Genomic DNA, 13,634 nt, shown 5'->3' with positions numbered 1-13,634 from the left:
TGAACACCGATCTGAAGTACCAATTCAATTCTTCTGCCATTTCTTTGTTCCCCATAATATATTCCCCTGTTTCTGTCTTCAAGGGCCCAATTTTAGTCTTAACCATTTTTTTTGCCGTTCACATACCTAAAAAAGCTTTTACTATCCTCCTTTATATATTTGGCTAGTTTACCTTCGTACCTCATTTTTTCTCTGCGTATTTCCTTCTTAGTAATCCTCTGTTGTTCTTTAAAAGCTTCCCAGTCCTCTGTTTTCCCACTTATCTTTGCTATGTTATACGTTTTCTCTTTTAACTCTGGAGCTGGGTGACCCTACTGAGCATCAATTATCAGGTTTCTGCTGATTAGGTATCACTTAACACTTTGCAAATGGTTGTGAGTTGACCAATGGGAGGTAATTAGCTGGATTGGATTTATCTTTTATTTTGTGGACAGGTTATGTCTAGATAATGTTCCACATTGTTGGGTAGATGCCAGTTTTGTGCTAGTACTGGAATGGTTTGACTTTGTTAGCTCTGAAGCACATGCCCTCAGTCCTTTTGCTGGAACATTTCCAAGATCGATAGCCTTTGCAGTATCCAGAGCTGTAGTGCTTGGAATAATATCAGCCAGGTGGATCTTATAGGATATGAGTTCCCTGATTGGGGCTACTAACCTGGTCCAATTAGGGAGTCCTGGCTGACAGAAACAGGAGTCTCAGGAGTTCTGTTTACTCTGGGAGCTGGCTCTGTGCTAGCTGGGTTAGCTTTATGTACTATGCATGTGTCAATAAAGGGTGACTTGGTGATGGGATACTGGCCTTCATGGAGTTATTTCAAGTAACTTCAGCTAATTCTTACTATCGCTCACAATGAATCGAGTTGGCTGAAGACTGGCATCTGTGATGCTGGAGATCTCAGGATGGATCATCCACTCAGCATGTCTGACTCCAGATTATTGTGAATTGTTTTTTGCACTGATGTGCTGAGCTCCCCCATCATTGAGTAAAGGATAATTGTGATGCCTCATCCATCAGTGAGTTGTTTAATTACCCATCACCAATCATTACTGTCTTAACCAACTGTACAGAACTTCCATCTGATTCTCTCATTGTGAGATTATGGAGATATGTCTATTGGTTAATGCTCCTGGTCAACAGCTGACTTGCAGAGCGATGGTAACCTTCTCTCAATTGACTATGTCTCATAGGGTCAAAAATGTCAGATTTCATTGTGGATGTCCTTAGGACAGCAATGGAAAAGCCACTTGGATGGAATGTGCAACAGACTGCTGATTCACTTTCCCCATTTTCTGTCCAGTGAAAGCTACAATGATCCTCCTACACAGTATCAGGACAATGTTGGGAAGAAGGGGGAGTGTTCTTGTCTCTGATTCTGAAACTCCAGTATCAAGCACTACCCCATGGCACAATGCCCTAGATGGTGCATTCATAACACGGTCAAGCCAGTTGAGTATCACTTTGCAAACTTGATAACACATATTAAAATTGCAGGTAGTAAGAATGTGAGAGATTCCTGGTCATACATGTGATAAAATGAACATTGGAACCTCTAGCATTCTTAGCTCCTGACTGTAACATGAAAATGTATCCTGCCAGACTGAGCCATGTTCCAGAGCGACTTGAACACCCATTCATTAATTTGCCTTTGAGTTAGAAAGTTGTTGGTTCAACTCCAACTCCAGAGACAAAACAACATCGGAGCAGTGCCTCTACCACATCTCCTGGGTTCAATGGATGGACAGCTAGGCAAATACTTCTTGAAGGTAGTTCAACAAACATTCAAATAAAAATGCCGAAAAATAAACTGTGATGGACCAAACGCGATATCTAGATGGCCATAAATCATCTCCCCTCCCCCCCCCCCACCCCCCCGAGACTTGTTCTCTCAACTCTCAAATGGCCAATGTTTTGAGGAAGGACAAAGGAAGTGCTCCAAAGATACACTGAAGCTCTCCTTGTGGTGTGACAGCATTGATGTTAGTGGCTGTGAGGAACTTGCTACCAGTTATTCAGTTTGGCAACTGCTTGTCCATCAAAATCCAATATGTGTTAATGATGAGGCAGAGTGGCGGCAGAGGAAGAAAGACAATTTGCTGCAAATCCTGCTCTCTGGATCCTACCTACTCATCAGCCACCCTGACCCAAGGGTAACTGGGTCAGAAAGCAGCCCTTTCAGTCACATGAAAACCTGTGATACTGAGTAGATGTCATCTTCAAATAATGGGACAGTCATTGATGATAGCAATGAATGTCTGTCTAACTGGGCTATAATTCTTACCTTCTCAAACAGAGGAGTTATCTCTGCAACCATGCATTTAAACCAGGCTAATGAGGTAGCCTCCAGATGACTCTGCAAACTGCAGTGAGATACAGCATCGAGACGCTCACTCATCTGTAACCACTCTGATCATAACCTGTGCAATTTCAGAGTCAACAGAACTAAATGTAAGTGACATCCATTTTCAATCTTTGCAAAGAGAAACTTACAAAGAATAAATTGATGAAGCACTGATGACTAACAATATAATAGAAAACATACAGTCCTAGCAAAACTAAGCAACAACCAAACAATGATTTTGTTTCTGTCATGGTTGTAACTGCAGGAATCATTTTTCATTTGTTAGTTTAAGTCTCCTGTGATAGTTTGGTTGCCAAGGAAACATTTGTTGATCAGTATGGGATTTTTTCTGGTGCATAGATGAAATGAAAACAACTGCTTGAGTTTCAGTAAGTTCTGCTGTGTCCATTTTATCAATTCAAGTCATTTCTTGCTGCACTGTTTTCTCTGACTGACTGTTTTTGTTCAAATTACTTTCGCCTCACCTCCCTGAATGAGTGCTTTCTCCTGACCAGCACGTTATTTAGCAACTCTGCTTTTGACTTAATAAGTTCTTTAAGCTGAAGGTGTGCACTAGTTTACTGTTGCAGTCCCTTCCTTAGATCTACTTAAAGATGTCTATCAACCGAAAATAAAGGTGATGTTGTTTTCCAGATTTCATGTCTATAATCATAGTACACACTCACATAAACCATTCTGTTTATATCTACACTATTATTCAAAACCTTCATTTTGCTTTTGTTTGGGCCAATTCAGAAAGGCAGTGTGTGGTTAAAAAGAAGGTAAATGAGAGGCTTGCATTTATCTGTCACCTTTTACAAGGCAGGACTTTCTAGAGAATTGCTAATGAAGAACTTGCTTAAATTGTAGTCATTGTTGCAAAGTTAAGAGGCAGAGCAGGGAAGGTTCCATTAATTTGAATGCTGTAGTGACCAAATTTACTGTTTTAATCATGTTGTTCGAGAACAAATATTATCCAGGACATCTGACCAAGGGAAGAGAACTCTCCGAAATAAAAAAACCCAAAGAACTGCAGATGCTGAACATCAGAAGAAAAATCAGAAATTGCTGGAAAAACTTAGCAGGTCTGACAGCATCAGTGAAGAGAGAAACAGAGTTAATATTCCGGGTCCAGTGACCTTTTTTCAGTACCAGATAACAGATTTTTGTCAAGATATTACCTGCCCTGGTTTAACAGGTGGGACTTGATTTAATGGATTTCCTGAAACCCTGCTTCTCTGACAGTGTAGCATTCCTGCAGTATTGCACTAGAAGATCTCATTCAATATTTAATTGAAATCTCTGGAGCTGGATTTACACTAACAACTCTCTGAGTGAATGTTCACTCCCACAAAGAGGGAATACAAGTAGAAGACAGGTGAAGTTAATTGAGCAAGAGTCAGGAATTCAGCTTTTTTTTCACTCCATGAAAAGCTTTTATGATTAAGTTCTCCAACTTTAAAACATGCGCTGACCTGTCAGACTGGAAACCTATCTGCATGCTATCTATCATCACATTAAAAATATAAATTTCCAAATTTGAAATCCTTTCTCCCAGTTAACTCCATCTCAAATGAGAAAAGGGTCCTTTAAATGCTCAACTCTATATAAGAGTCACCATAACAGAAAAGGTTTCGTAGGATGTTGCTTAGTGTGGGGGATTTTAGCTATGAAGAAAGGTCAGAAAGACTGGGTTTGTTTTCACTGGAACGCAGGAGGTTGGAGGGGCGACTGGATAGAAGTTTATAAGCTTGTGAATGGCATGGATAGAGTGGAAAGCATGAGGCTTTTTCCCTGGGTGGAGGGGTCAATTACTAGGGGGACACAGGTTGAAGATGCAAGGGGGGGAAATTTAAAAAAGATGTGCAAGGCAAATCTTTCACACAAAGGGTGGTGAGTGCCTGGAACATGTTACCAGAGGAGGTGGTGGAAGCAGACACAATAGCAGCATTCAAGAAGCACATAGATGGAATGCATCAATAGGAAGGGAAGAGAGGAATATGGATCCTGTAAGTGAAGACAGTTTTAGTATGGAAGGGCAAAATATGGGGCACAGGCTTGGAGGGCCGAAGGGCCTGTACCGGTGCTGTATTGTTCTTTGTTCTTTAGTTTACAACAGTTCTCTGATTGCAATATGTTACATTTTTGAGTTGATGCCTCTTTCCAAAAAGAATATTAAATTTATTTTTTACAGAGACAGTTACAGACAGCAGTTTTGATAAGCTTTTGATTAAAGCTTTTGGGACGGCACAGTGGCTCAGTGGTTAGCACCGCTGCCTTACAGCACCAGGGATCCGGATTTGATTCCCGCCTCAGGTGACTGTCTGTGTGGAGTTTGCACATTCTCCCTGTGTCTGTTTGGGTTTCCTCCCGCAATCCAAAGATGTGCAGGTCAGGTGAATTGGCTGTGCTAAATTGCCCATAGTGTTAGGTGAATTAGTCAGGGATAAATATAGGGTAGGAGAATGGGTCTGGGTGGTTAGTATTCGGAGGATCAGTGTGGACTTGTTGGGCCAAATGATGTGTTGTCATACTGTAGGGAATCTAATCTAAAAATGGCGCATATATAGTAGCACATATATAACAGCAATGCACCTGGGCATTTTTACCTCTTCCTGTAATTTGGGGTAAATATTTGCTGCTTTGTCCTAATCATGATGTGTTAAAATATTGTTTGCATTGAATTGTCATTAAGGCTCTTCATTTGAAGTTAAAACGACTCCCAACATTCCATTCTCATGAAATGCCCTTTTCTGTTTTAGCCTGACCCCTGCAGGAGGAGAAGGTTCTGACTCACAGGATCCCAGGACAAACAGACTCCAGGATTTTTGAGAGACTCCCCTTCTCCTCCAGTCCAGGCAGACAGGAGAATAGTGAATGCCCAAGGACTTTCAGTGTGATTAAGATAGGAATGAGGAAGGTGCACACCATTCAATGGGTTCGAGTCCAACAGGTTCACTTGAAATCATGAGCTTTCGGAGCGCTGCTCCTTTGTCAGGGGAAGTGCTGCTTCTGACTTTGTCCACCCCAGTCCAACACCGGTACCCCCACATCATGACCATTCAATGGAGCAAATTACCATTTAGTTTTTGCCTCTGTATTTATGCTCAGCTGACACCGAGAGTGTAGACCTGATCCTTAAACTGTTACTGAAGTGTGTTATAATTGATCATTACCGCATAATACATGTTTCACATCATTTCACTGCTCCCACTCAAATAATAATGCTTGCAAATCTATCCTCCAAATTGCTGCTTTAATCAAAAGCTTATCAAAACTGCTGTAACGTTTAAGAAAACCCTTAATTTTCTTCAGTAAAAGTAGCATCATTACCTCTCATCATACTGTCATCATGAACTGTTGTGGTGACTACATCTAAACGAGATAAATTAATGGGGTTAACACAGCATCCATTTGGATAAATGAACCTCCAATCAAGATAGACATTTCTATCAAAAACCTACGGATTTAATGATGTGGAGGTGCTGGGATTGGACTGGGGTGGAGAAAGGCAGAAGTCACATGACACCAAGTTATAGTCAACAGGTTTATTTGAAATCACAAGCTTTTGGAGTACTATTCTTTGTCAGGTGAAGTAGATAGCCTCACATTTATCTGCCATGCATTTTGCCCTCCCTCAGCCTATCCAAATCACACTGAAGCATCTCTGCATCCTCCTCACAGCTCATCCTCCCATCCAGCTTTGTATCATCTTCAAATTTGGAGATATCCAAATCATTAACATATATTATGAATAGCGAGGGTCATGGCTTTGTTTCTTGTTTCCCCTTTATAGAATGTGAAACAATGGAAAGTACTGCATGGACAAACTTTCAAAGTCAGATAGGGCTAGATAGCCAACCGAAGATGTTTGCTTCTGTACTTGCTACCTATTTGCAGATTGAAGGTATCTCCCTTACTGCCATTAGACAAACCTTTAGATCATAGAATGATCTATGATCAGTGTGGAAACAGGCCATTTGGCCCAACACATCCACACCAAATCTCCGAAGAGTATCCCACCCAAACCCATTCCCCTATATTTACCCCTAACTAACACATCCATTAACACTATGGGGCAATTTAGCATTCCCAATTCACCTAACCTACACATCTTTGGACTGTGGGAGGAAACCGGAGCACCCAGAGGAAACTCACACAGATGGGGGGAGAATGTGCAAACTCCACACAATCACCCGAGGCTGAAATCAAGCCCGGGTCCCTGGCACGATGAGGCAGCAGCACTAACTAATGAACTACTGTGCCGCCCTATTGTCCAATATTACTGCTTATCTGCTGTATTGCCATATAGATTGGGTAAAGAAGCAGACTGTTTGAGAATTCCAGCGCTGATTCTGTTCATACAATTTGGATTTATTGCAAAGTTCAAGTAAAAGCTATCTTTTTCAATCAAATATCATGGCAGAATGATGCAATGACATGATGTATGCTGCATGTGCAATAGCCTCAGCAATTTCAGGCTTGTATTTAATATCAATAATAATTTATTGTTACATGTATTTATGAAAATACAGTGAAATGTGTATAAGTCGTCATAAGCTGGCATCATTTTATTTACACAAATTATAAAAAGAAATAGACCATATAAACCAAATTGTATGAACAGAAATCAGCGCTAGAATTCTCAAACATACTGCTTCTTTATCCATCTGTATGGCAATACAGCATATAAGCAGTAATGTTGGTCAATAGGGCGGCACAGTGGCTCAGTAGTTATCACTGCTGCCTCACAGTGCCAGGGACCCAGGTTTGATTCCAGCCTCTGGTGATTGTATGGAGTGTGTACATTCTCCCTGTGTCTGCATGGACTTCCTCTGGTGCTCTGGTTTCCTGGGATATAGGAGAACTCAAGCCTAAAAATTATTGACTTCAATATTGAGTCAGGAGGGCTGCAGAATTCCCAAGTGCAAAATGGCATGCTGTTCTTCCAGCTTATGCTGAGCTTCACTGGAGCACTGCAACAAGCTTGAGACAGAGAGTTTGACCAGGGAACAGGGTGGTGTGTTAAAGTGGCAGGCAAATGGAAGCTCAGGATCATTTTTGCAGGCAGAATGTAGATGTTCTGCGAAGTGGTCACCCAGTCTACGCTTCATTTCTCCAATGACGAAGAGACCACATTATAAGCACATTTTAAAATTCCTCCATGGGGTGTGGGTATTGTTGATATGGCTGGTATTTGTAACCCATCTCTAATTACCCTTGAACTGAACTGCTAGCTTGGCTATTTAAGGGGATGGTTAAAAGTCAACCACATTTGCTATGAGTCTGGAGTCACGTGCAGACCAGGTGAGAACAGCAGTTTCTTTACCTCAAGGACATTAATGGTTTCTGCCCATCAATTAACAACAGATTCATGATTATCATTAGTCTCTTGATTTTTATAAAAGTAAATTCAAATTCCACCATGGTCAGCAGGTCAGCAGGTCAGGCAGCATCCGAGGAGCAGGAGGGTCGATGTTTTGGGCATAATCCCTTCATCAGAAATGTGGGGGGGAGAGGGGAAGGGAGCTGAGAGATATCCTTATGGAGGGAGGAGGACAACTCCTTCAAGGTGGACAAGGTTAAAAATCACACAACACCAGGTATTGTATGATTTTAACCTTGTCCACTCCAGTCCAACACTGGCACCTCTAGGGTGGGCTTCTTCAAGGTGGGCATCTTTGGCAGAGACTATGGATGAATAGTCCAGCTACTGGATCATTGCCACTGCAAGGCAGGTTTGTTAAGGTGGATGTATCCAGTACCAGATTCTGTGGGTATTGAGCGTATTTTATCAACAACTTGTGATCACTAATTGATGCGCATGGCAACCTCCTGTCGCAGGTCCCTTTGTGGCCTGTGAGTGTTACCATCTGCACGCTCTAGTCGTCACCATCTTCTTTGTCTTCGACAGGTTTGGGAACCCAGTGAGTAGGGACTTAAAAGTATCCCACGAGGACCCATCCCTATCTTCTTCAAGCTCTCAGCCAACAGCACGATATTGCCAAGTCCCACTGAAGACTACTGCAGTAAGAAGAGCAGCCAAGACCAGCTAACACCAGGCAGATTGGAACAGAGGAAAGGACTATCCTGGTGGATCGAATTTGAAAGCATAAAAATATTTGCAGGAATTTGTAAAGCGAACCTAGAAAATAATGTGAACAGCACTCAGTGCTCATTGACCTGTGATTTAACCAATAACTACCTGAAAGAATAGCACATTAGTGATGATTACCACTTCAAGAGGGATTCTAACAAAAAAACGTAATTGTACTTTGAGATCACAGAGAACCATTGATGTAGAGTATCTGTAAAGTAATAACCCTCTCATGTAGCTGTGACATGATGAGTTACAAATCAGAGAAGCTGGAGATATATCCATATCCAACTCCCAAGTAAAGGTATACAATATCTGAGTATGACTCACCGAACATCATATCACTTTACTTGGGATATCACAATTCAGTGACAGCCAACCCTCCTCCACACTATTGCACTAAGGCTGCTGTCTGCTCTCCCTATATTCAATTCCCACTCATCATTAAGGCTTCAGCCAGAGTCTCTTCCACTGCTGTCCGACAGAATATTAAAAAAAAACACAATCAGATGAAGCCTGGAAGCAATTAATGAGATTTGAAAATATTCATTGGAAAGTCTTTGTCACGAAACACATTGTCACGATTCTTGCGGTTCAGGTGTTGATGTGCTTCGGCTTTGATGTTTAAGCTGTTGCTGTTGTTAAAGCAGGTACAACAGTTATTGTGCAGTTAACTGTTAATAACCAGTTACAAATGAAATATGTCTGCAGATGAATATCAAAATCATGGAATGAAACATCAAGACTTCTGTGGATGCTGTACTATTTTTACTAATTAATTCTCAAATTCTCCAGCCCTTTGTCAAAAAAAAACAAGCAATAAAATCTGTGAATTGAGCTAACTATCAAAAGCCCTATCTACAATCTAATTGAAAAAGGGTGCCCGGGATCTGGGTTCAGTCCCACCCTCAGGCGATCGTCTCTATAGAGGTTTCACGTTCTCCCTGTGTCCGGGTGGGTTTCCTTCCACAGTCCAAAGATGGGCAAGTTAGGTGGATTGGCCATGCTAAGTTTCCCATAGTGCCCAGGGATGTGGAGGCTTGGTGGATTAGTGTAATTTTAGAGGGATAGGGTGGGATGCTTTTTGGAGGATTGGTGTGGACTTGATTTGCCTGCTTCTGTACTGGAGGGATTCTCTTTCCTGGACTTGTTCCTTGTCTAATTTCCCATAAACATTACATGCCAAGTGGCTCAGATGTAAACTTTTAAAGTGACTATGGTCAGAAACCATTAGGACCTTAGTTACATCTCTGTGGGACATGGTGACAGTGTGATGTTGGCTGAGTAGTTGCTGTGTCAGGCCTATGTCCTCATGGGGTAATCACATGCATGTTTGTGCAGTGGGTGGTGAATGGTGGTTAGTCCGCTTTGACCTTGCTTCTCCTTGCTTGTATGTAACCTCTCCATCAGCAAGTCACATGGAGTGCCTCTTGGTGGTGGTGGATGTAAACTGGGCATTCCTAGTCTTCAGTCCCCAGCTAAACTACAGGCTTGGTTCTAGACATGTAGCATTCTGGCCTAGTGTGTAGTGATGCACTGGTAACCACTAAGCAGATTCCCACTCACTTCCCTATCAGCATCTCAGGAGGGAAAAGGTTTAAGGGAGTGGAGCCTCACAAGCGATGGTCTGTCATGTATCAGACAGGTACCCGGCAACCTTTGCAGCTGTACCAAGTAGTAGTGAATTTATCCTTTCCTTAGAACAAAACTAGCAAGGGCTTGGGCTGGGCAATAGGGAGGGGATCCCGATACTTGGGCTGCCCATAGTGTTTTCCCGTGCAGGCCCACACTCATTGGTGAGGAGACACCAGCCTTATGTTAGCAAGCATCAGTAAAGAAATGGCCAAGTCTCAGAACCACTGCGCAGTAAAAGAAAGAAACATCATTCAACCTCTGCCCAACCCTCTCGGGCAGGCTCTGCCCCTCACAATTCGGCCCCCACAGCCATAACAGAAAGTGTTCGATCCAGAAATGGAGGTGGAGAAGTCGATGTTTCGGTGGAAGAAGAGTTACGCCCGAAATGTCAACTTGTCCACCTCCTGATGCTGCCTGGCTTGCTGTGTTCTACCAGCCTTCTGCCTGTTGTATTCCAGCATCTGCTGTTTTTATGTCTCTTCAAACTAGAAATGGCAAACACCCTGGGCACAGTTCACAATTTCCCAAGATGGCTGGATGCCAGATTACCCACCAACAGCCAACGCCAGGAAGAGTGCAAGTTAAATTATAAATGCACAGCATCCAACACTGCTTTTCGCACAATAACATGTACAGCGCCTATTAATGCAAAAAGCAATTCCTTTGAGTGTCAATATTAAGAAATGGATAACTAGGCTGTGAATTATTTTATATTTAGATTAGGCTTTGATCTATGTGTTGTGCTTGAATCAATGAATATGAATAACCAGAATCAATAGAATGTGACTTAGTTCATTGGGTTTCTGTGCTAGCAATGAGTGTGTGTATATATGGAATTTGTTTTATCATATGAGACAAGACAATTAAACAAATCTGTAAATCTATAATTTTAACTGAATTGAGTTGGTGGTAGTTGTGTTGTCTCTGGGACCGCTGTATAATGTAATTGTCTTGTGTCTCATTTACAGTCTCGCATGAAGGAGCAATGCCTGATAACAGTTCTAAAGGTGTTTCTCATGGGCATTCTGCTTATACAAAGAGTAAGTATTCTAATAAAACATTAACATGACATAATGAATTATGTAAATGATGGAATATGTAATGGGTTTCTATTATCATGTATCCAGTGATAACATAAAAGATTGCAGCAACCGAACTCCATCACCATTAGCATCTTGCTTTTGAAACATGATATTTTCATAATCTTTTGTAAGCTATTTTTTCTGAATCACAGATTTTTTCGTGCACATTCACACTTGATGTAGTAATAGACAGTCGATTCAAGCAGAGCTCAATCCTATAGGGATTAAACCCATGCAGAAAACTTGAGAAAAATGCATGATCAGATAGAATAAAATGAACCAACACTCTCTGGTGCAATTGGTTGTGACACAGGGATTAATTGAATGATTTTGATCTTGCATGAAGTGTTACGATGCGGAATGGAAAGTGTCTACAACCCTGCTTCATTAATGCACATATTATGAGCCATAAGGAGAGGCAGAGAAAAACTCGGATTGTTTTCTCTGGAGCAGCGGAGGCTGAGGGGAAGCTTGATGGAAGTCCCTAACATTATGAGATGCATAGATAGGATTGACGGTCAGAATCTTTTCCTTCTACTACTAGGGGACATGCATTTAAGGTGAGAGGGATCTCTACACATCCATTCTGCACCATGATGTGTTCTCCATTTCTTAGATCGGAGATGCAGCCAGTGTCCAGCCACCACCGTCCTCCTCCAACTGCCTGAACTTGACCTCATGTTGAGTTCAGTTCCTCACTCAAAATGATAGATGTTGCAATGGAATCCAGTGGGTTATATTGGTTATCCAATGGCTTTTCTAATAGCTATGTGGATGATGTAGAACATTCTTTTTTCCAGTCCCAGTCAAATGCCCTATTCAATACAATGATGACTCATCGATGTTATTTCCAGTTCTTGGTCAGCAATGAAAAAGTTTAATTAACTTTGCTTCTGATGTTCTTTATTTGTTCATAGGATCTGTGTATTACTGGCTCGGCCAGCATTAATTGCCAATCCCTATTTGCCCAGACAATGGTGCTGAGCTGTATTCTTGAATCACTGCAGTTCTTGGATGTAAGGATACAGATCTACCCTCGCTTCAGTCTCACTTCTACATTTCCATCAACTTCACGTGGTCCATGTCTGACATTTCCCTTCACTACTCATACGTGACTTCTCTGTCTCTATTTCTGAGGTGAAGCTGTCACCAATAATCACAATAAGCTCACTGACAGTTACAATAATTAAAATACCTCCTACTCTGTTTCCTGCAGGATTTTATTTCACCCTGTTCAATTCCTGTTTCTCAATCTCTGTCATAGAGGAGTGATGATGTTGTTTTGTGCTTATAAAATATCTTCTTTTTGCTTAATATTGGACACCAATATTGACACTTGGATATTGACCATCACTCTTTTTGGTTCCATTTTCTGCACTTATGTTATTTTTATTAATTCATGGGATGCAGGTATCTCTGGCTGGGCCAGCATTTAATTCCCATCTCTAATTGCCCTTGAGGAGATGGTGATGATCTGCCTTTTTGAACCATTGCAGTCCATGTGCTGTCGGCAGACCCACAATGCTGTTGGGGAGGGAATTGCAGGATTCTGACCTATTGAAGGTGAAGGAACGGCGATACATTTCAAAGTCAGAATGGTGAGTGCTTGGAGGGAACCTTATAGGTTCTGGTATTCCCATATATCTGCTGTCCTTATCCTTCTCGATTGAAGTGCTTATGAATTTGGAAGTTGCTGTCTAATGAGCTTTGGAGAATTTCTGCAGTGCATTTTGTAAACAATGCAGACTGCTGCTACTGACCATTGTCAGTTGGAGGAGTGAATGTTTATGGATGTAGTATGCATTAAGTAGGCTACTTTGTCCTGGATGGTGTCAAGCTTCTTGAGTGTTTCTGGAGTTGCACTACCCAGGCAAGTAGGAAGTTTTTCGTCAAACTCCTGAGGGCAGCATAGTGTCTCAGTGGTTAGCACTGCTGCCTCCCAGAGCCAGGGACCCAAGTTCACTTCCAGCCTTGGGTGACTGTCTGTGTGGAGTTTGCACATCCTCCCCATGTCTGTGTGGGTTTCCTCCGGGTGCTCCGGTTTCCTCTCACAATCCAAAGATGTGCAGGTCAGGTGAATTGGCCATGCTAAATTGCCCATGATGTTCCAGGAGTGTGTTGGTTTGGTGCATTAGTCAGGCGTAAATATCGGATAATAGGGTAGGCGAATGGGTCTGGATGGGTTACTCTTCAGAGGAGTGGTGAGAACTTGTTGGGCCAAAGGGCCTGTTTACATAGAATCTATTGTATGATTCTCCTGACTTGTGCCTTGTAGATGGTGCTGAAAATGTGTTGCTGGAAAAGCGCAGCAGGTCAGGCAGCCTCCAAGGAGCAGGAAAATTGACGTTTCGGGCATGAGCCCTTCTTCAGGAATGAGGAGAGTGTGCCAAGCAGGCTAAGATAAAAAGGTAGGGAGGAGGGACTTGGGGGAGGGGCGTTGGAAATGCGATAGGTGGAAGGAGGTTAAGGTGAGGGTGATAGG

At 42.1% G+C, this 13,634-nt stretch overlaps 1 long non-coding RNA gene across 2 annotated transcripts in view; it reads left to right on the top strand.

Moving 5' to 3' along the window:
* LOC122557645 overlaps nt 1–13,634 on the top strand; it is a 191,613-nt gene that overhangs the window by 51,064 nt on the left and 126,915 nt on the right. For both annotated transcript variants that reach the window (XR_006313888.1, XR_006313889.1), the window contains exon 3: nt 11,039–11,110. This is a non-coding gene — a long non-coding RNA (uncharacterized LOC122557645). The remainder of the gene's footprint in view (nt 1–11,038; nt 11,111–13,634) is intronic.

Source organism: Chiloscyllium plagiosum, chromosome 16 (genome assembly GCF_004010195.1).
Source record: "Chiloscyllium plagiosum isolate BGI_BamShark_2017 chromosome 16, ASM401019v2, whole genome shotgun sequence".
NCBI classification, from domain to species: Eukaryota; Metazoa; Chordata; class Chondrichthyes; order Orectolobiformes; family Hemiscylliidae; genus Chiloscyllium; species Chiloscyllium plagiosum.
This window is presented reverse-complemented; position numbering and strand designations above follow the sequence as displayed.